Here is a 7108-nt window from a genome sequence, read left to right as displayed (position 1 = left end):
GTGGGGGTCACGGCGGGGGTGTCGGGTAGGCGAAGTTCTATAGGTCGTCGTCAAGATGCTAGAGTCGGGCAGGCGGAATTGTGGGCATTGCGTGAGACGGTTACGGTGGCTGGGGTGATTTATCGGGAGGAGGAAAGGGGGATTAGGTGCAGTCAGTGGTTTTGGTGGGGTCAATGGGTTCAAGAGGGAGGTTAGGGGGTTCCGGTGGATTTCGACTGGAGGTTAAGGGATTATGGCGGTTGGCTTTGGGCTGTCGGTTGGCTTTGGGTGGTGGTTATTGTAGTGGGGGCTGGTTTGGGTTAAGATTTAAATTTTTTTAATTTTTTTTATGTACTTTTTTTAAACCAATAGCTGACTGACACTGTCCACATGTGTCATGATTAAGCCCTAATTATTAACGGAGTTAACTCCGTTAGACAATAATGGCACTTTGTGAATTTTTTTAAAACTCGGTGGCATTTGGTGAATTTTGAAAAGTCCGATGGCATTTGACGAATTTTTAAATTGTTCAGTGGCATTTGGTGAAATAGCCATATTTATTTATACTTCCTTTATGTATTAGGCCCGGTTCGTTTCACCTTATTTTTGTTGAACTGAAATTATTTTTACTGAACTAAATTTTTTTTTGCTGGAATTAAATTCTTTTTATTGAACTGAAATTATATTTGCTGAACTGAAATTATTTTTGCTGATTTTCTTTTATATTTTTTCTTTAAAGATACAAAATTTTACTAAACTGAAATTATTTTTACTGAACTTAACTTATTTTTACAGAACCGAAATTATTTTTACTGAACTGAACTTATTTTTTCTGAGTTGGAATAATTTTTACTGAATTGAAATTATTTTTACTTAATGTTATTTTTATAAGGTGAAGTGAACGGGACCTTACTCCGTATAAATTGTTTATGTTTCACTTTTTCCACTATTATCAATTATATGCATGCACAAAAATTTAAGCCTGTAGTAGTATTAAAATTTTGATATAGAAATTAAAAATTTAATGTCATACTCATACTTGGGTATTTTTTTTTAAATGAAAAAAAAAAAACACAAAATTTAGCACACATGAAAAAACACATATAAAGTGGAAAGGAAGTGGAAGACACAATCCCAAAGGGTGAATTATGCCATGCCTCTATCATAAAATTAGAAGTGGTCAGCACAACATGAAATTCACACAAATTTTTGTGCCATACTTATTTAACGCTGCAAACTATTATGATTGTCATCAGCATATTTTGTGCGAAATCAAGATCATGAAACCTAATGGAAAAAAACCACGCACAATAAGATAACACACTCATACATAAAGTTCTTAATAATGTTAGCGGAATAAGTAGCTATTGAGTACCAAGTCTCCATTGATAAACTCAAGAACGATGGGTGAAAACGGCTTAGCCTTGTGTATTCTATTAATCACAAATATATACTCAATACAATAGAATACCTAACTTGCCTAAAACTCCTAACAAGATAGACTTGCAAAATATACAATATTAACATAAATATAACAAACCAAACTCTAATACTCCCCCTCAAGTTGGAGCATATAAATCACGAATGCCCAATTTGCGTAAGAGAAAACCAAACTGTTGACGTCCAAGAGCCTTGGTGAGAATATCTGCTAACTAATGACTTGTCGGAACATATGAGGTAGAAATATTACCGTTTATCAACTCATCACGAACAAAATGACAGTCTACCTCAATATGCTTCGTACGTTCATGAAACACCGGATTCTTAGCTATATGCAAAGCCGACTGATTATCACAAAACAACTGCATAGGCTTTGAATGCTTAATACCAAGAATAAACAACAACATTTTCAACCATTTCAACTCACGAGAAGTGAGGGACACAGACCTGTATTCGGCTTCAGATGAGGATGTGGCTACAGTTGGCTGTTTCTTAGTCTTCCAAGAAACAGGGGAACGACCTAGGAAAACAAAATAACCTGACAAGAAACGCCGAATCAACGGGCACGCCGCCCAATCACTATCACAAAACGCCGTCAAGCGTAAATCCGTCGTAGGTCGCAACAAAATACCTTGTCCCGGACTACCCTTAAGATAGCGCAAGACACGAATGGCTGCATCCCAATGAGAAACATGTGGAACACTCAAAAACTGTGCCAAAACATGCACTGAATAACTCAACTCCGGTCGAGTGACCGATAAGTAAACCAAACGACGATACTGTTCCGGATTAGCAAACGGCTCACCGGAAGCATGTGCAAGACGATGATTCTGCTCCATCGGAGTGTCAATGGGTTTACAACCCACTAGTAGAAAATATCAAAAAGGCACCCCTTAATTGGCACCGGTTCAGTCCAAACCGGTGCCAAAAATGGGCTATAAAATTGGTGCGGAAGCTAAACCAACATAAAAGGCACCGGTTCACTTCAAACCGGTGGCAAAAACATAAAGGCAACCGGTTTGAACCGGTACCTGTGTGAACCGGCCTTTTAAGTTTAAAAAAAAAAAGCGGTTGTTGTTCTCAACCCTAAACCTAATTCATTCCTCTTTCTCTCTCCTCTCCTCTCCTCCTCTTTCTCTCTCCTCTCCTCCTCCTTCCTTCTCCTTTTCAGCCGCCATTTCACCGCCACAACAACCACCGTCACAACGACCACCTCCGGCCCAGCCCAGCACACAGAAATGTCGATCTAAGGGCCCAAATCGACGTTAGAATCGAGTCAGCCGCCCCCTTTCTCTTTCTTTCTCGATCTTCTTCTCCCTGAGGCAGCAATCAACAACCTGGTAATTTTCAACTTGCACCACCACCAAGACCACCACATGCAACACCAATTCGAGGTTATTCGGTTTTTTTTTTTTTCTGGGTTTTTGTTTTAATCAATTTTTTTTTTTATGTTAATCATTTGAATTCGGTTTTTTTTATTTTCTGGGTTTGTTTTTTTTTTTTTAATCCAAGGTTTTATTTTCTGGGTTCGTTTTTTTTAAAAAAAATTTCGGTTGTTAATTCTGGGTTCGTTTTTTTTTGGGTTGTTAATCCTGGATTGTTAATTCTGGGTTGTTAATTCTGGGTTCGTTTTATTTTCGGTTTTTTTTTTATTTTTTGGGTTGTTAATTCTGGGTTCGTTTTATTTTCGGTTGTTAATCCAAGGTTTTATTTTCTGGGTTCTTTTTTTTTGTTTATTTTCGGTTGTTAATTCGTATTTTTTTTAAATTTTCTGGGTTTTTTTTTTTATTTTAATCGAATTTTTTTTTTATTTAAGCGATTTTATTTTGTTTTTGATTTTTATTTTCTGAGTTTTTTTTTTATCGATTTTTATTTTTTATTTTCTAGGTTTTAATCGGTTTTTGATTTTTATTTTAATCGGTTTTTGTTTTTTTTTCTGGGTTTATTTGATTTGTTTTTTTTTCTGGATTTATTCAATTTCAATTTTTTTTTCGTTTTCTGGGTTTATTCGAATACTGGGTTTTCAAGTTTTTTATCGATTTCAATTTTTTTCTGGGTTTGAATTTTTGGGATTAAATTTCTGGGTTTTTTTTAAGCTTGATTATATTAATCGATTTTTTTTTTGTTCTAATTGGTGCAGGTATGTTATTTAGATCTGTAATTGAAGAAACAAGATACAAGAATATCGATTTAGATGTGAATGGTTTTTTTTTTTATTTATATTGTAATTTTTTTTAATTTATATTGTAATTTTTTTCGTACTTATATGTTGTAATCGAACTATTTTATTGATGTATATTGTAATTTTTTTTATGATATACAATAAATCTTCGATGATATTGATTGATATTGGATTTATGTTTTGATGTGGTTATTAGTTTAGTTTATTTAATTTTTAAGTGGATAAAACAAAAGAACAAAAAAAAAAAAAATTAGGCACGTTTGGCACCGGTTAACCAGTGCCAAAAGCAAGCAATTTTTTTTTTTGCCATTTTTAGCACCGGTTAACCGGTGTCAATTCTGAGTTTTGGCACCGGTTTGAACCACTTATTGGCACCCTCACATTGGCACCGGTTCAAACCGGTGCCTTACGCCGAGTTTGAACTGGTGTCAAATTCATTTTTTCACGTATTGCAACCCAACATTCCTGCCTCAGTCAAAATATCAAGAGCATACTTTTGTTGTGAAAGAAAGATGCCCGCTGGACTCCGAGCGACCTCAATGCCCAAGAAATACTTAAGAAAACCCAAATCCTTCATATAGAAGCATTTGCTCAAATATGCTTTAAAACGAACAATATCATCGACATATACAAGAACATGTAAAGAGACACTGTCCTGTACATAGCTAAATAGAGAATAATCAGCATATGAGTTTTTAAACCCAAAACCTCGCAGAGCACTTGACAGTTTTGCAAACCACTGTCTCGGGGCTTGTTTCAAGCAGCAAAACAACAATACGCAACGCACCAACACAAAGATCGCAGCACACACACACCTACTGCCACGCACCACACACAACAGCAACACACCGACGCACCACACACAATGTTGCAGCGCACAACACACCAACCAAGCACACACACAGCACGCACTTCCAGCACGCACCACAAGCAGTACTACAATAGATAGCACCACTCAAGAACAACTAATTAGGGTTTGGGAGCCCTAATTATGAGCAAATTGATCGAATTTGCAATAATAAAAAAAATCTGGAAAAATAATTCGAAGCCTAATTTTCTCAAACAAACAATTAATATGCGGAAGTAATTAAAACAAACCAAGGATCGAAAAAAAATCTCTAGAAATTAGAGAGGCCTGATACCATGATAAACTCAAGAACGATGGGAGAAAACGGGTTAGCCTTGTGTATTCTATTAATCACAAATATATACTCAATACAATAGAATACCTAACTTGCCTAAAACTCCTAACAAGATAGACTTGCCAAATATACAATATTAACATAAATATAACAAACCAAACTCTAATATCCATCGCAAGTAGGGGTGGGACTTCGGTCTGGCAGTTCGGTTTGACCTCGGTTTGAGTCGGTTTCGGTTTGGAGCGGTTCGGATTGAAACGGTTTAGTTTAGCTGGCGGGTCGGTTTGGTTCGGTTTGGGTTAGTCACGGCTCGGTTTGGTTTCGGTTTATTTCTTTGCGGTTTAAATTCGGTTTGGGTCATAAGCGGGTCGGTTTATAAACGATTCGGATTATGTCGGTTCGGTTTGATACGGGTCGGTTTAAGGGGCGGGTTTACCCGGGTCAATGTCAGTTCGGTTTACAGACAGTTTGGATCAAGCCGGTTTGGTTTGAAATGGGTCGGTTTAGGGGCGGATTTACCCGGGTCAATATCGGTTCGGTTTATAAACGGTGCGAATCATGTCGGTTCAGTTTGAAATGGGCCGGTTTAGTAGAGGGTTTACACAGTTCAATTGGTTCGGTTTATGAACGGTTTGGATCATGTCGGTTCGGTTTATAAGCGGTTTGGGTCATGAATTGAATTCATGATTGTTTTAAAGATCGCGTCATGACCATGATTTAATGAGTTGATACTTATAATACGATAAATCGATAATTAAGAATGTACAAATATTCAATTAGATTGATCAACAAGTGTTTTAAACTTTTAAGTTTTAATAATCAGATATGTAAATATGTTTATCGATTGTAGATTTGTAGTACATACCAATAATTCAATGAGGCAATGATACTTATGATAGTATGATAATGATACCAACCATACATTCGTACGATATGATATACATAATAATTAATCTATAATTACATATACATTAACAATATCGTATTGAATCAATTTCCATTTCCAAACATTGCATTTCATATAAATTATAACTTACACGAGATTAAATGGATTCGTTATTTAGTTTGTTACTTTATTTAGATTACTAACTCAAACAACTTAATAAGTTAAATGGACGAAATCACGAAATCACTAATTAAAGTGGTGATGAAAGCATTATGCAATACTAATGTACGAATAGTCAAATATACAACGGTTAGATTGAATGCCCATGAAAAACAATGGTTAGATTTTCATTACTTTATTAGTTATTAGTATTATTACTTATTAAGTTATTATTAGTTTTATAGTTTATTATATATACTGATATACAATCACAGACTCACAGATGTCAGATATTGTCATATTGATGAGCATTAAGCCATTAACTCATTAAGTCATTAACTATGTCGTATTGAATCAATTTCAATTTTGAAACATTTGCGTTTCTTACAATTTATAACTTATAAGTAATAAACTAATAATAATAATAATAATAATAATAATAATAGTAATAATAATAATAATTATAATAATATTATAATAATAGTAGTAGTAAACTAGTAATAATAATAATATTAACAAATAATTATACTAACAATAATAATAATAATAATAATAATAATAATAATAATAAATAATTAAAAAAAACGGTCAAAAAGACCTAGAAAAGCACAAAGAAAATCTAGACCGTTAGATCTAGATGAATATTCTAGAATCTACAAAAAAAAAAATGAACGGTTAGATCTAACTTAGATGTTGAGATTGAATATGGACGGTTAGATCAACTGAAGTAAAACCTAAACCTAGAAAAAAAACCCACTCTCACTCTCTCAGTCATTCTCATTCACTCATTCAGCCGTTTCTCTCTCAATCTCACAATCTGTCATAGTTTCTCTCTCTAAGTTCTCAGTTTCTCACTCTTTCGTTCTGAAATTCTCAAGAATCTCAAGCTCAATTTCGTTTCATTTGTGTTTTGGATCTACATTTCTGATTTCTAGCTTTACATTCTCGTTTTTTTGTTAATTTTTGTTGTTTTCGTTTTGATTTTTTTCGTTTTTGTTCCGGTTTGTTTATTTAGGGTTTTTGTTTTCGTTTCATTTGTGTTTTGGATCTACATTTCTGATTTCTCGCTTTACATTCTCGTTTTTTTTGTTAATTTTTGTTGTTTTCGTTTTGATTTTTCTCGTTTTTGTTTCGGTTTGTTTATTTAGGGTTTTTGTTTTCGTTTCATTTTTGTTTTGGATCTAAGTTCTGATTTCTGATTTCTGATTTCATATCTTCCTCTCCTTCAAGCCGTCAAACCCTAAGGTAATTTTTTTGTTAATTTATTCGATTTTTTTCGTTTTCGTTTCGGGTTTTTTTTTATTTCAAGTTCTGATAATC

At 34.2% G+C, this 7108-nt stretch overlaps 1 long non-coding RNA gene across 1 annotated transcript; it reads left to right on the top strand.

Annotated features, from left to right (window-relative positions):
* The first annotated feature begins 2225 nt into the window (after window positions 1-2225).
* Window positions 2226-3851, top strand: LOC110708995. The gene is made up of 2 exons (XR_002508820.1): window positions 2226-2813; window positions 3560-3851. It is a non-coding gene; the product is annotated as an uncharacterized LOC110708995 (long non-coding RNA).
* Window positions 3852-7108: the final 3257 nt, after the last annotated feature.

The sequence above is a fragment of the Chenopodium quinoa genome, unplaced genomic scaffold (assembly GCF_001683475.1).
Source record: "Chenopodium quinoa cultivar QQ74 unplaced genomic scaffold, ASM168347v1, whole genome shotgun sequence".
Classification (NCBI taxonomy): Eukaryota; Viridiplantae; Streptophyta; class Magnoliopsida; order Caryophyllales; family Amaranthaceae; genus Chenopodium; species Chenopodium quinoa.
This window is presented reverse-complemented; position numbering and strand designations above follow the sequence as displayed.